Source organism: Aedes albopictus, chromosome 3 (genome assembly GCF_035046485.1).
Source record: "Aedes albopictus strain Foshan chromosome 3, AalbF5, whole genome shotgun sequence".
NCBI lineage: Eukaryota > Metazoa > Arthropoda > Insecta > Diptera > Culicidae > Aedes > Aedes albopictus.
In genome coordinates, this window is record NC_085138.1 from 147,372,427 (window position 1) to 147,389,401 (window position 16,975).

Sequence of the window (16,975 nt, forward strand, 5' to 3'; positions counted from 1 at the left end):
GATTTACCCTGGAATTTCTTTATATATTCCACTAGGGATTTATTTGGGAGTGCTTCTAGGGATTCCTAGAGGGGTTTCTTAGGGGCTCAGCCAGAGGTTCCTCCGGGAATCCCACACCCCCAATTATCTGTCTAGGAATTCCTGTTAGACCCAGGTATTCTACCGGAAATTCTTCCGAGAAATTTACCAGACAATCGTTCAGAAATCACACTAGCAATTCATTCAGGGATACCTGTAAAATTTTCTCCAGAATTTCTCCAGATATTTGTCCAGAAATTCCCCTAGAGATTTTTTTTTTAGAGAGACTTTACCTCTGGGGCATTCGTCTCTGAAACCCTAGAGATTTGATCAGGAGTTTCTTCATGTACTTAATCAGGAACCTATCGAATAAGAATGGATTTCTTAACACTTGAATAGAGCTAGTCATTGCCACGGAACTAGCAGAGTCTCTGTCGTATATGGGAAATGTTTTATGTTATATTAGACATTAAATGTTTGAGACTTGAAGCAAATAATAGATACGCTTCTGCTTAGTAGCTTCGACAGTACTAAACCAGTTCTCCAAAAACTACTTCCCTTGTCAGGAAACCGCCATCTTCTAAAATTCAAAATCGCTCTTCCTGCTGTCCAGCACTGCCATAGATGGTCACCATAAAAAAATCTGAAGCTTTCTCGCCGACACGGTATCCGTCTGCTGCTCAGGTTAACCCGATATGAGTCAGTCCTCAACTGCAAGTAGGTTACAAGAGCACCAGCCTGCCAGCGAGCGGCGGCGCTCCTTGAATCATGTGTGTACCCATAAAACCACACGCCGCGCCGTCGTCGTCGTCGGTCGCCGTCTCCCCCCGCGGTCGTCGGTCTCTGTTGTGGCCAAGTTCGACGCGTGGACGCAGCCAGCAGTCGTCGTCAGTTGTTGGGACACTTCAGCTGGGAGAGGAGGTCGTTAAAAAGTAGCATACACACCGGACCGAGAGAGCTGCATAGGTGAGTAACAACGAAAATAAATTATGCAACCCGAAAACTGGTTTCCCAAACAGAGGCGCGCGCATTTCGGAAACTGTGTTATTGCTACCGTAGCAGCAGTGCAATCGGTCGTTGCGCGGTGATCTGTATACAGAAAAAAAGCTCTTCTCATCGCACCGCACTTCTGCACAGAGCGAAAGGCAAAGAAAACCAATTGACCGAGCAATGAAATCGAAAGAGGCATCCCAGAGCATTCAAAATAAACAAACCGAAACTATTAGAAAGGAAGAGTGAATTTGGTTTGAATTAAAATAACCAACCATCGTGGAGAACTATTATAACGAACCATCCAGCAGCAAGCGAAGAAGGTATTATGAGCACTTAGGTTCGGTGTCTTCCCCGCCGATTATTTAAATCGACCGACCGACGAGAGGAAAGTTGCTCATAGCAAGATGTTGCCTCTCGTGCAGCCCATTGAATTTGTGGGTCGGTTGCAATTTGTATGAAGTACCACAAAGGTGCCACATACAACCGGTGAAATACGAGATGAAATCCGACAGACAGACGGGCTCTGGAAGCAACTTTTCGAGAAAAGCTACGCGCACGTACATAAATGTAGATCTTATCTGGTTTGCCCACCACCACCGGCACGGCGGCACGACGACTGCTGCGCAATCAGTCAACGAAGCTGCGCGGGCGAAATGGTATCAAACTGGGACATTTCGCTGTTTGTCATTCAACAGCTTCGCAGTTTCTCAACCTGCTGGACTGGTATGGGGGAAGATCGTAAAAAAATCTTCTCTTCATACTGCGAGATTTATAAGCCTCGTGATAAGCTCGAGCTCAAGTGAGTTTTTGAATTATGGTTTCAGAAAATGTTTTATGCATGGTAACTTTCATGGCTTAGAAAGGTGTACGGCCATTTGGCCGAATGTTTTTGGCCGAATGACGTTTTGTCAAACGCCATTTGACCGCATGCCATCTGGCCGAAGTGGTCCTTTGGCCGAATTATAATCTTCTGATTCAGAGGAAGTTTTTGACATTTCAACTGCCTAAATGATCATCAGGAATGTTTCCCTTTTTTAATCATAGGCTGTTCTTTTTTGTTTTGTCATTCAACAATTAGATAATGCTGAAACTTCCAATATTTATCAAAGATTTTTCCCTTCTTTGAATCATAGACTGTTTTTACTGATGCGGACATCAGCTGTATGTTCACTTAAGTTCATCATTAATGTTTCGGCCAAACGGCATTCGGCCAAATGGTATTCGGTAAAATGACCCTTTCGGCCAAATGGCATACGGCCAACCGGCATCCGGACAAATGGCCTGAAATCGCTTAGAATTACATCCTAACTGAAACCCGGCTTCTCCACTTAGATTTCTAAATCCAAGGAAGTTCATTGTTGTCATCTGTGTTAACCTGGTAAAAGAATATGATTAGACCCCATCAACTCTGTAGTGGACCCCATGGCGTCCACTATAGAATGATTTCGACTAGCTCTAATATGATTATTTTTGGGCAGGTGTACCGCTTTAACTAAGTCAATTTAATCATTTTTAATAATTTATTTTTTGGCTCACATCTCACCGTGAGCACACGCACTGTATCTAACGTTATACAAATATTGAAATCGGTTGGTTTGAAATTGGCTTAGTTACAGCGTTAAGTGCCGAAAAAGTTACACTTGCCCAAATGGTACATTACCCTATACAGTGAGAATCCTGGTAACATTTTGAGTTGACAAAATTGGGTACCTGGCTAAATCAGGACATTATTTGGGCACCTACATTTCAAAAGGGCGTAACTGCATTTGGAAGTAATACCTTATTTCAAAGCTGTAGGTCGTACTGCCTCCCTTACCCGAGCAGGAGAAAATAGCTGAAGAATAACAAACTCAGGTATGGAAAATCGAATACCTACAACCTGGATGAGGTATTAAGAAGCCCTGCATAAGAGGTAAAATACCTAAAATAATAACTGATGTGTATTCTGTGCATAACACATGAATAATGACATCAGGTATGGCAATACCTGAATAATAATCGGCGATTTCTCCATACAAATAATGATTTTTCCATAATTGAATAATACCTCAAGCAGTCCTCAACACCAATCCAATAGCTCGTTGAGGTATTTCATCAATACCTACAAAATACCAAAGCAAGTTATTTTCAATACCATGATAACCGACCAATACCTTGTCTTGGTATGATACCTGATTTTGGTATGCTGCAGTTATGTGTCAGTTATTCGTTCCTGCTCGGGTACAGTCAAACCACCGTGGTTGTCGGAAAGAGGAGAGTTTTTCCCATCTGGTACTTGTTGTGAAAAACATGTAAATCATAACACATGATCCACAGCTTTAAAAGAAGGTGATGATTCCAAAAGCAGTTACGCCCTTTTGAAATGTTGGTGTCGATTTAACATCAATTCTTTACTCATAAAAAACGTTTCTAATCAAGACAATAAATTTGCACGTATAACTAGGTTTATGTCCGTGTTATACGTGATTTTATGCCATAAAGTAACATCGCATAATTTGCAGCAAAAGTGGATGCACTATAAGTACATAACGCTATATTGACTTTTGCAATTTATGGTACACAATATTGCGACGTAATATAGCATCGTATGCTACTTAAAAGTTGTGGGCTTCGTAGCCGAGCGATTAGCCTCGTCAGTCGTTTAGGTGTATCGCTAGCCTCGGAGTGTGGGTTTGTTTTCCGCTCCAGTTGAGGAAAACTTTTCGTCAAACGGAAAATTCTCCATTGGGTCACTGCACTGGAAGTTCTATGTGTTGTCCGTTGTCGAATGTTTGTAATGTTCAGTCTGTAGAGACCGTAAGGTCGAATTTTATTAAATATAAAAAAACAATTATTGTCACCTTAGTGTCGAGCCTAACGTAACACTTACCACAAAAAACTATCTATACCTAAACATTTACCTCTTTACCTAGTATTTTCCCTGTTTCCCTGATCTTTGTTAAGAAGTGCTGCCGCCCATTCTTTGTGGATTTCTAAACTTTCTGCTACGTCAAGTTTCCAAGATGAAGGCACATTTCGCAGGATACTAATATTATCCTTTGTCAACAGGTGTTCATCCTGGAAACCATGTTCGGCCACTTTTGATTTAAATTCATACGCTAACCCCTTTTCTAACTCTTTACCCGCTTTTTTAACCTTTGCAATATGTTATTTGAATCGAATTTCAAGTGTTCTTTTCGTTTGTCCTATGCTTGGTCCTATGTAGATTTTATTGCAATGTGGACATGCTATCTTGTAAACTCCCGCTTTGTTTAAATCACTTATTTTATCTTTTGTTCATCTTAATAATGACTTAAGTTGACAGTTTCTGAATTTTGATTTTAATGGTTTTCTAATATTATTATCAAAATACACCGCAACCCTTTTCAACTCATCTTGTTCAGTAGCAAGAGTTGTCATGCTTTTTCTAAATAAATCCTTCCTTTTCTTATCGATAATAGCCTTAACCTAACAAAGTAACCCGTGCTGCCCGAACTGGTTCTGATGCCTTTCCGCTTCAATTTTCAAATGTTCTAACCCGAAAACTGTCCTTGTTTTGTGTCTATGGCACACACTTAATACTGAGCGCGAACGGTTACGCCAGAAACGGGAATGCACGCTTAATTATCACAGCACCAAGTACAATTTTTAAAAGAATCTCGGGAGAAATTCATAGTGTGGAAAAATCCATAGGGAAACAAAAAAAAATCCTAAGAGGAATTACTGACGCAATCTTCAGAGTAAAACACCAGGTGAAATTTCTGCGGGAATTCCTGACAAAAATCCTGGAGACCCTGTATTACAGGATGAAACCCTTAAGGAGTTCCTGAGTGAATTTTGTAAATAATTGCTGAAGGAATTCCTATTGCAATCTTCGAAGACAGCCCTAGAGGCTTCCCTAGAAGAATTCTGGAATAATTCCTGGAAGAATCATTGGAGGAATTTATATTAAATCTGTAAAGACATCAATGCAAGGATTCCAGTTTATATTCGCGGAGAAGTCCACGAAAGAAATCCGAAAAAAATAGGGGGGAAAATCTGTAGCAATTCCTGGTGGAATTTCAGCAGAAATGGCTTGAGAAATTCTACAATTTACTGTACCCAGAAAAAGGAAGCATCTTAGCAAGAATTTCGGAAGAAATCACAAGAGCAATTTCTAAGGAAATACCAAGAGATTTTATTGTAGTGTTCGAGAAATTCTTGGAGAAATAACTGAAGGCATCCGTAGAGAACTTTTTAAGAAATTCTTAGGGTGATCCCAGAAGAATTTCTGGAGGAATCCTAAGGAGAACTCCTGAAAGAATCCTTGGGAAAATCCCTAGATACACTCCAGGATTAATCCGTGGAGTACTTCTAGGAGGAATTATTGGATAAATTCGTACAGATATGTCTGAACTGAATACATTCCCACATCTTGTAGAATTCATAAAAATAGAAATTCCTAATAGAAAGTCCTACAGGAACATCAACAAAAATTTCTGGAGGAACCTCAGCTAGAGTTTTTGAAGAATTCCAAGAAATGCTCCAGTATTACAGCAGGAATAGCTGAAAAAAAAACTTAGAGAAATATCTCAGGGGGATGTCATAGAAACTATCGGAGAAATTCGTATGTAAGAACACCCGCATAAATTCCTGGAAGAACGCAGCAGAAATTCCTGGAAAAAATCATCGCAAAGGTTTCTGATGAAATCCCACCGCGAATTCCTAAAGGATTTCCAATAAGAAGAATTCTTGGGGAAATCCCAAGAAGAATAATATATGGTGGAATCTCTAGTAAAAAGTCTGGAGAAATCACTGAAGGACATTTTGGAGAAATCTCTGGAAGAATCCCAGCAGTAGCTCCTGAACCAATTCCAGCAGGGAATCTACAGCATATATCTCAGCATAAATTCCTGCAGCAACCCCAGCAACTATTCCTCGAGAAATCCTTCACTGAAAGACGGCTTGCGGTAATGACCAGCAACAAAATGTTTTCAAATTTACCATGACATAATTTGATCATCGACTCTCAAACGCTTCTTGTGTGCATTTTGTTTCCACTAATATCAACCGGTTCGATAGCCGAGTGGTAGCGTGCGAGCCAGGTGGTCACAAGTTTCTTGGTTCGAATCCGGTTGCCAACAGAAGCTTTTTTAATTGTAGAGATATCCTAGAATTCCTTCCAAGATTTTGTATACCATTCTCGAAGTTATACCCGAAGGAAGTTTAACCGGCGGGCCCATTTGTTTATATTTTTGCTAAATCCAATAAACGGGGCTCATTTTTCTGCAAAAATGCATCAATCCACCCACTACATATAATCAATATCCGTAGACCGTAGTACTGTTTTCTCATCTGCTAGTGACATCATGCAGCTCCGGGGATCGATACATTTTTTTATCTGTATTAACGTCATTTTTAGCCCAAGGCTAGCTCATCTCGGGACCCACGTTTTACTTCCCTTCCGAAGGAAGAACTCATATTTTGTGAGTTTGTCGGGAGTGGGATTCGATCCCAGGTCCTCCTCTCCTCTTCTTGGCGTAACGTCCTCACTGGGACAAAGCCTGCTTCTCAGCTTAGTGTTCTATGAGCACTTCCACAGTTATTAACTGAGAGCTCCCTCTGCCAATGACCATTTTGCATGTGTATATCGTGTGGCAGGCACGAAGATACTCTATGCCCAAGGAAGTCAAGGAAATTTCCTTTACGAAAAGATCCTGGACCGACCGGGAATCGAACCCGTCACCCTCAGCATGGTCATGCTGAATACCCGTGCGTTTACCGCCTCGGCTATATGGGCTATCGATCCCAGGTCCACGGCGTGATAGTCACGTGTTCTAACCATCCAACCAGGTCCACTCCATTGATCGATACATACCACATTAGAAACATAAAAACCTCTCCCAGCAAAAATCCACATGTTCGCGAAAACAAAAATACCAAATGTAAACAATAGCAATGAGCGCTGCACCAAAAAAAACGTCTCGTAAAATACCTTATACCTGATAAAATCCTTAGACGAATCACGGCTAGAAACTTAGCAGGAATCCCTGAAAGATTCATAGAAGAAATCCTGGAAGGAATCATTGAACAAATCCCTAAATAAAACTCGGGAAGAGTTTTTGAGACAGTCCCAGAAATTCCGGCACGAATACCTCAAATATCCAGGATTGTCTGAAAAAATCATGGTAGAAATCTATATTTTTTCATATTTCTTTTCGAGAGGAATCCTTTAAGGAATCACATCAGAAAAGCCGAATAGAATACCTAAAACAATCCTTTAAGGATTTTCTTAAGAAATTTCAACAGAAATTTCGGAAGGAACATCTGGAGGAAACCCGGGAGGAATCGTGGGAATGCCTGAATTCCGGAAAAAAATCCTGAAGGTATCTCGGAAAAATCTCATCTCATCTAATCTTATTTCATTTCTTCACCCTACTCTCTACCTTACAATGTTGTGCCCATACTTTCTGGTAAAAATCATGTTTTCATGGTTAAAACAGTTTTGATCACGTTTTAGAGACAACAGTGACGTAAGGCGGTAATACGAAAAGATCCTGAAAGACAAACTCAAATATCTTCAGTGTTCGCTGAATAGCTACTAATTTACCACATTGGCTTTAGAGTAGGCCGTCCCTTATATTGCAAAAATTGGAAATGTTATAAGTTCGTTGTTGGAAAATGATCGTTTAGCTAAAATATGATCATGTCAAAATTTGAAGTCCGTATCTCAATGCTAAGTGGTTCCTCAAGGCGCCTAAAGTTGTCAAGCAACCGAAACTGCACCGCACTCGCGCTGTATACGAAAAGCGAGGTTTTTTAGAAGTGCTGCACTTTTTACAACAGCACGCGCGCTGAAGAGTTAAGGAATCACATCAGAAAAGCCGAATAGAATACCTAAAACAATCCTTTAAGGATTTTCTAAAGAAATTTCAACAGGAATTTCGGAAGGAACATCTGGAGGAAACCCGGGAGGAATCGTGGGAATGCCTCCCTGAATTCCGGAAAAAAGTCCTGAAGGTATCTCGAAAAAATCTCATCTCATCTAATCTTATTTCATTTCTTCACCCTACTCTCTACCTTACAATGTTGTGCCCATACTTTCTGGTAAAAATCATGTTAACCATGAATAAAACAGTTTTGATCACGTTTTAGTGACAACAGTGACGTAAGGCGGTAATACGAAAAGATCCTGACAGACAAACTCAAATATCTTCAGTGTTCGCTGAATAGCTACTAATTTACCACATTGGCTTTAGAGTAGGCCGTCCCTTATATTGCAAAAATTGGAAATGTTATAAGTTCGTTGTTGGAAAATGATCGTTTAGCTAAGATATAATCATGTCAAAATTTGAAGTCCGTATCTCAATGCTAAGTGGTCCCTCAAGGCGCCTAAAGTTGTCAAAAATTATATGGGACGAAAAAAAAAAGAAGCTAAGCACATTTTTGGCCCTTTAGGGCAGGGTTGAAAAAATCTCATTCAATTGAATGAATATCTGCTGAACTGAATGCTTTTGACATTCATTTTCAGCTCCGCTGTGAGATACTTGAAAGTGAACGCAGAAAAATTCAACTACTTTGTGGAGGTAATGACTGCACCATCATCAACACACGCTCTGCGCTGATGGATGCTTCATGTCAACACCGCGCCACATGAATGCGACTCGCCCATAAGCAAGCGTGGTGAATTTTTGTCGTTTGAGTGCCGGTCACACGAAAAATGTTGCTTTTGAACCTCGCCGTCTCCCCAGTGTGAGCGACGAGAGAATTTTTATTCTCTTTTCAATTGCCTCCGTGAAGGACAGGGGCTTCAACGTCAGAAGCGGTGTGGTGAAAAGACAAAAACTCACGTTCGTTGGGAGCTTCGGAATTTTTGCAACCGTGCTTTAAGGTCCTAAAATCATCGGTTTGAGTAGATTAGCGTATTTTTTAACGAAAAAAAATCATACTTTTTAAGTCCCATACAATTTTTGACAACTTTAGGCCCCTTGAGGGACCACTTAGCCTTGAGATACGGATTTCAAATTTTAACACGATTATTTCTTAGCTAAAACGATCATTTTCCAACAACGAACTTATAACATTTTCAATTTTTGCAAAATAAGGGACGGACTACTATAGAGGCTCGTGTTACGCATAGTCGCGTATCTTAAATTTTAAGGCAATCTCAGTGTTGTACTCAAGGGGACGGCATCCTATTTTTTCTCTATGGAGTTTGACAGGTTGGACTCCTCAATTGAATTTTCTCATATTTTGAACTGTATTCTTTATTTAAATTTTACTTGTACTTTTAATTTTGAATTTTTTGATATAATTTTAAGAATTTGCATTATTTTTTCTTTCATTTTGATTGAATTTCTATACCTTACTGAACTGAATTGAACTTTTGTAGTTTGTAGGTGCCTAGTTTTTGGATTTTCTTATAAAAGTTATTGATTTCCATTGATTTTACTTTGTGCTGAACTGAATTACACCTAATTTCCTGATATTTTGATATTTAATTGCTGTTTTTTTCCTGAACTAGCATTCGTTCATTGTAATTTTACATCTTAGCAATCGTTAGTTTCTTTGTTTTTTTTTTTGGTTTCTCGAGTTTGATTTGCCTCTTTTCGTCGTTTTCTCTTGAGTTCCTTGAATTATGAGTTTAGCTGAGCGGAATTTTCAATAGTTGAAAATGGCAGGACGGTACATACGACCAACGGTTGATCATTTGTTAGAGGAGGGGGTAGATTTTGAGTTGCGTTTACGGAAACAAACAGTAGATAGGAGGAAAATTTGGAGGATAAGAAAAAGTTGTTAAGGAGATTGATTATGGAAGATATGGAGTATAAGATTAGTTAAAAAAGTGAAACGAAGTATCCCTTCCAGTTCTTCATAAGTTCTTCTAGCCTGTGAAAAAGTTGGAGTTTAGTTTGCGTTTATGAAAAAATTCTGCCGTTTTCAACTAGTTTTACGTGATTTTTTTTAATAAATTGAGATGTTTGTTTTGTTGTTTTCGCGTTTTTTTTATGTAAATTGAGGTTTATTTTTTCTCGGATCGCCAACTTTTCTTTCACGCTTTTTAAACATTTATTGAAATGTTCCGATGACCCTGGGGGGATCGGTTCTGTTTGGGCCTCTCACTGAACAGAAACATAAGTATTCAAACAATAAATAGAAAAAAAACAATTCTTGATTGCCGGCTTTCAAAAGATTAAATTTTAACCGACCAATGCCGTGGGTCCATCGCCAGCTTTTCAGACGAATCCTTGACATAATACATCTCCCAACCAACCACTCCGTAGTACTTATGGGAGTGTCACTGAGTCGGAGGCCTCTTAAATATGTAAGTGCTACATCAACACTTCCTTCCCCTATCCCAAGTTACGGTAAAGATGGGCGTGGCTGGGAATAATGACATTTGTGCTTTTGGTATTCTTACATAGGATTGGAGCAAAGTTAACTCCCTGGCCTTGTTCCGAAAAGCAATCCGAGCAAGATTAGCAAAAGGTACATGAATGTTGTTAGTATTCAACCTACGAAGTATACCGTAACTACGCTAACGCTAACGCTAATGCTAACGAAATTCTGCCGTTATTTCCATGAACCGTTAACAACCGTCCCTGAGTGAGAAATTCCTCGTGAACAGTTTACGAACGGTTCCCGAGCAGAAGGAAATAACAACTCCATAATAAAATGCGTTATTTTGGCAAAATAACTGAGCAATCGAATCAGTTATTTTCATGTTATTAACATAATATATTATGTTATAAACTTGTCTGTCATAAGCGGCAAATAACAAAAACCATAACAAAAAAAATGTTCCTGGAAACCAATATAATAACATGTTTTGTTGGTTTCAATAACAACTGAATAATAATGAATATAAAAATATTTCAATAACAAATTTTGAACTTTCGAAGTTATTGATAACAATTTAAAAACAAAATTAGATATGATTGCAATAATGATAACCATGTTTTCATTATTATTCATTAATTAAACAAAATTTCTTTAATATATGTACCTGAAATATAATAATGTACCTTATGTTTTATATTAGGTATGGTAAATGTCACGAGGGAGATAGAGTGCACCCCCCCTCTCCCAATAATCGACCCAATTTTTTTAAATTTCCCCAGAACATTAGGTTTATGGTATTTTTCTAAGAAACCTTTCAATAAGTTCCTCCTGGAATTTTACCACTGATCGAAAACATCTTGTAGAATAGCACATTGGCGTTGTTGGAATCGTAGAATCATTTTCTTTTGGATACAGGACGCGCATCTTCGCTGATCAATGTTGACTCTACTATCTATAACACTAAAACATTAAGCTGAGAAGCTGGTATGCTACTAGTTAGGGTGTAAGGCCAAAGTAAAGGGGATGGTAAACACTTGAGAGATTATGCATAAGCTCTTAATCACGGAATACTTAAAACAACGTAAATCTAATGATGTAGTTTTGATTTCAAAACTTGTTATCGTTGTGGTATTGATGATTAAATATTTATGCACACTCTATAATTCAATAATAACTCAATTTGTTTTACAACAAAACATATTATTTAAATGGTATTTATTGGATATATACCAACACCGTACTCATAACAAAATAAGATTGCCCTACAAAAGATGTTATTGAGAAGTAATACCTTGATAAGATAACGATAACAAACCAAGATATAAAAACAGGTTCTGTTATTTCGTAGTTATTTATTTGATATTCTCATCTGCTCGGGTTACATTGGCCTCCATATGTGGAGCATAAATTTATACTCCAGTCAAAATGTTCACAAACACAGTTGTAAAATTTGAATGTTTACCTTTTTTACGAGGAATATCGGGGCAAAATGTTTATTTCAGATTAGATCTCATGAATGTGTTGAGCACGACAAAGTGGAATAAATTAATTACTTTGAATTTGAGAGTTCCAGTTCAAGTTCCTATAGAGTACTAATTCTTTGTAAAAAAACACACAACACTTCTTTTCGAAAACTTTCATTTCCATGGTGCGTTTTTCTTCATTTGCTCCCGCTGCTGTATTGAGTGAATGTCAGTATTATTGGTGAACTCTGGTTGCGCACGATAAGCGGCAACACAATCAGATCACCGTAGCACCCCCGTGGTTGTACTTGAGAACCCCTGCGGTTCAATACTATACACCTAGATCTAAAAAGGTATTAATTGAATAGGGATTGCCAGTATAGCGAGGAGGTGTTCCCATGGCGGCAGGTCACCGAAATTGTAGATTAGTTACGGTAAATGTATTTATTAATATGTTAATAAACTTTATTTTTAGCTTTTTAGCTAACTAAGACTGTAACCGTCGTGTTTGCTGTATTTAAGATTCGGTTCACTGTTCAGGCCAAACATTTCAGTAGGTCCTGCATTTGAGAGTCTGAATTTGAGAGGCTCTCTTTGTTCACTTTCTCTTTCAATTATTGCAAAGTAATTTTTGCAGTACAAATCATAAGACGATTGTTTTGACCATCGTTCAATGCAAGAAGACAATCATAATTATGATGTATTATAATACAAATAAACAGCTGAGATATTAACGAGGGAAACCAAAGAGAGCCTCTCTTCTGCAGATAGGACCTTTAGACATGTTTGGCCTGTGGCCTGTCAACAATAAGGACCCCCCCCCCTCGTAGACTTTTGTCCCCTCAAAAAGTCTACGTGGTTTATGAACGGTCCCTAAACATCTCCCGCAACAGCTCGGATACCAGGACTGTGTGTGATGAATCAAGTTTTAAACGTAAAATTATAGAGTTGAAGTGAAGCATAAAAACTGCTCAAAACCGCTCATTAGCTTGATGTTCGCTCAAGGTGGAACAAGTTTCACACCTTTTTTTTATATTTCAAACATAAACTGCGCTGAACATAAACACACAGCGCTACGCATTTGTTGTTAGTTTGTTAGTTGTACCATTCACCGGTTAAAGCGATTTACACATGAACAAAACGTAAACGATGTAGGAATGACTGTAAAACATCGCGCTTAAACTGATTGTTTTTCATCGAACAGATCAGTGGTTTTAATGGTAGTAGTCGTTGTCGCCGCAGACCAAGCTCTGAACAGCATCGTAGCTGGAGCGAAACACGTCTTTCAAGTGTAAGTAACTCTCCTCACCATCAACGAATGCGGTGGGTGATGGGAAAGATCAAGCAATGTTTACTGTATAAGAAAATCGGTTTATGGATGACATGAATATGTTAGCATGACAATTTTGATACAAAGTGGTTGATGAACTTGAGTATGCTTGATACTTCCGATAGATAGGTTACGATTTATAGTCCACTTCATTTCGGACTAACGAATGAATTAATGTCGAGAAGGGATAATGGGAAATAGGGCCTTCGATTTTAGCCTTCGGTGATGAATTCAGAATATTAAATGAGTCAAATTTTGATTGGTTTGGATTGTGTCCCATTTGTGTTGAGAGATGATATTCAACTCGTACAAGGTCGTTGCAGTGTTTAAAATTCCTAGCACATTGGTCCATTAATAGTCGTCAACACTCATACAATGCAATGCAGACGGACTGCTATGTAGTCATTCATATTTGCCGGCACATGCCAAAATGGACACGAAATCTTTTAACCTATTGAGCACGTCAAACTTTCAAGGTGCTTAAAATAATAATAACAATCGTAATAACTTTAATCGGTCCTGCAATTACAGCAATGTGTCTATTGAAGCTTCACTGTTGGTTGGTAGGTTGGCTGGGACCACCAAAACAGAATCAAGCGCCATGAAATTGCCCACCGAATTATTTCCCCCCGTTTCGCTTTTCGTCCAGATGATCAACGAAAAATGTAAAGATTTAATAACAGTTAAATAAAAATTAATTCAATACAGATGTGATAGGTATATGGACAAAAAGCAATACAGAAAACAGAGAGCTGAAATTTCAAGTGAATGGAAGCAATTGAAATGATGCATGTTATAAGGAAACATTGAACTCACACAAAATCCGGAGTTGTTTAAATTAAAATAAAAAAATTTCTCTAACTTGTAGAAACCCTAGGATCCACTAGAAGTAGAACGCATTTTCAGCCAAAATCTTCATATTAAACAATGCTAAACCACTTCTTTGAATGGACAAAACCCCATTACAATCGTGACGACGACGGTTAGTTAAAACTTCTCAAAGTCCACACCCACTCAACGCTCTAAAGAAGACTTTTACGGACTGCAGGCGTGTAGGTATTGTTTGCTTTCTTATGTTGTCCCATCTCAACCTACCTTAACCGCCCAGAGATCAAATAGGAACGTGCACGATCCATAATACATATTCAATGGCAAATTTCAATGTCAAATCAAGCCGACAACGACCATGTCGTCGGGCAGTTCGGCAGGGTAGTCAGGCAGGCAGGCTGGCACGTTCCATATGGCTCTGACTCTACATAGTTAGGTTGTTGAGCTAGTGCTCCATCATCGTTCGATGAGCTACACAGTAATAGGAGTAAGAGGGTGCCTCACTTCGCTAAGCGGCATTAACTGATCACTTATGTGAGGCACGATTTTCGATATACTTTTATGCCGTCATACAAATGCAATAAATGGAAAGGCGATACTGGAAGAAGTGCCGAAACTGACGACAACTATATACTATTTTTGAATGTTATGAGTTTCATACACTCCCAATCATAAGTTTGGAGTCACCCCCTCAAAAACATGTCATTTTTTAGGCCCTTATCTCCACCAATTTACGTCCGATTTCAAAACGCAAGGTCTCATTCAAAAGATAATAAGTCAAAATAGCTTTAAACATGATTTAGGTGAAACTTTTACAAAAATATCAGTATGTAAACTTAAGCAAAAGTTGTCAAATTTTCTAAAAAATAAATATAAACTTACGGCAGTGTCGCTGGAAATTGGATCGACCAAATTTCAAGATGAGAGCGGTAATATAACCTGTTTTCTATTAGCGTTTAACTGCTTTTTACCGAACTTAGCTAAAAAATCTAGGAAAAAAGTTATTAAGTAAATTAACTCTTGATGTCATCGGCCAAAAGTTTGGGGTCGAACATGGAAAAGTGATTTGTTGATATTTTTGTAACCTTTCATTCAATTTTAATTCTTCTTGGCTTATTTGAAACATAACGAAAGATACTTACTGCATAGACATTGAACCATACATATTTGCCAAATTTGCATATTCCACTTAACGAAAAATTGCCTCTTTTTTGAAATGTGGTGAAATGTGTTAACTTTACATAACATTTGTATAAATGAAAATCGTTAAATACGTAAAATTAAAGACATCAAATGTAAATTTCGTTTATTGTCTTTGAAATGAGCGGAAAAGAATTAGAATTGAACTATAGATGACGAAGATATCATTTAATCACTTTTTCATGTTTTACGAAAGTGACCCCAAACTTTCGGCTGATACATCATATTGAAAGGGGTGACCCCAAACTTTTGGTCGATGACATCAAGAGTTGATTTACTTAATAACTTTTTTCCTAGATTTTTCAGTCAAGTTCGGCAAAAAGCAGTTAAAAGCTAATAGAAAATAGCTTATCATACCGCTCTCATTTGGTCGACCCAATTTCCAGCGACACTTTTGATCGGGAGTGTATCTCATCGTGTGCCAAAAAAATTATAATTAGGTATAAAAATGTTATTGCGGCAAGTGCCCAAAACAGGTCCAAATAGCACAAGGCCCTAGTTGAAAAAAGTCCATTTATTTTTTCTAGAAAATCATCAATGTCTTTTGAACAGAATGACGTTGTAACATTCTTCGCGTTCGAAATTGTGCGTTTTTTAAAGCTCTAAAAGTGGTTCTTTGACGTTTTTGATGAGAAATTTGAAATAAAAAAAATAAAGCTTAAAAACTGTTTTGACCGAATTTATGGAGCATTTTCCCATAGTTTTCATAGGGTGGCGCTAGCGCTAGAACAAATCGTTTTATCGTTCTATATTTTTTGTTTCAAATTTCCGTCAAAGAACCATTTTTGGAGCTTTCAAAAACGCATATTTTTGTGCGCGGAGAATCTTGCTACGTCATTCCGTTCAAAAAATATTGATTATTTTCTAGAAAAAAATGGCACTTTTCAACTATTTTTTCTTGTGTTATAGAAATAGCACCTCTAATTTTTTGAAATGTTTAATAACAACATTTCTTCTTTTGAATGCTGGAAAAATATATTTTTTATGTTTGCCCCTACTCGCTTTTTGAATATACTATGATTTTTGAAGAAAAACGCTCATAAACAGGGTTCGTAATCAGGGTTGACAATCGTCCTTCTCGTCACCACTGCGTGAAGATAACAATAAAACAATCTTCGTCCGAAAGAACAACGGTGACGATTAGCCTTTTCGTCGCCGACTGCGGGCGTCACGACGAAGCTCAATCATAAATAGTCACCAACCAACTTTTCCATCGTCCTCTTTGTTCCCTGGAAATGAGCGACGACGGGCCAAGTGAACGCCAACTGGGAATAGCTTTTATTGGCGTTTCGGCACTTACGGTGATGTGAAACCTCACTAGCTCAGTTGGTAAGAGTGCTGGATTGGCAATCTAGAGGTTCGTTGTTTGATTCCAGGTGCAATTCTTTTTTATATTAAAATCTTTTTTTTTGTGTGTTGCTGGTGGCAACATTGACTCCGTCGGCTAGATGCACTTGGACGAAGAGCGAAACAAAGCGAATGAAGATTTTGTTTTCGTCACGACGCAAGCCCTTCACGACGATTCGCTGGCTTGAATGAGTCATCCGATGTGGAACGAGCAACGATGACGATCTAGTTTTCGTTCTCGTCGTCGACTTGTTTGGTCGTACGGCGACGATTTTCAGCCCTGTTCGTAATTTTCGTTTCAGCGATATGAAATACGCTTTTTTCTTGGCGGCGGGAGAGTTTATTTTTATTATGTTGCTTATGAAAAACACTTTTCCCTTCCACTACTTTTTTCGAGATTACGATCAATGCACTAAGGGCCAGAATCGCAATCTAGCGGAACTAAACTAATTACTCCAAAACGAAGCATTTCCGACACATGGTGTCTTCGACAAAG

At 38.4% G+C, this 16,975-nt stretch overlaps 1 protein-coding gene across 2 annotated transcripts in view; it reads left to right on the forward strand.

Annotated features, from left to right (window-relative positions):
- LOC134284013 (CDC42 small effector protein homolog) overlaps nt 1–16,975 on the forward strand; it is an 84,833-nt gene that overhangs the window by 45,443 nt on the left and 22,415 nt on the right. The window contains exon 1 of one of the 2 annotated variants that reach the window (XM_062856290.1): nt 360–984. The exons of the other annotated variant lie outside the window; for it this stretch is intronic. The gene's annotated coding sequence lies outside the window, so the exon portion shown is untranslated. Of the gene's footprint in view, nt 1–359; nt 985–16,975 lie in introns of those variants that run through there. 2 annotated transcript variants of the gene reach the window in all.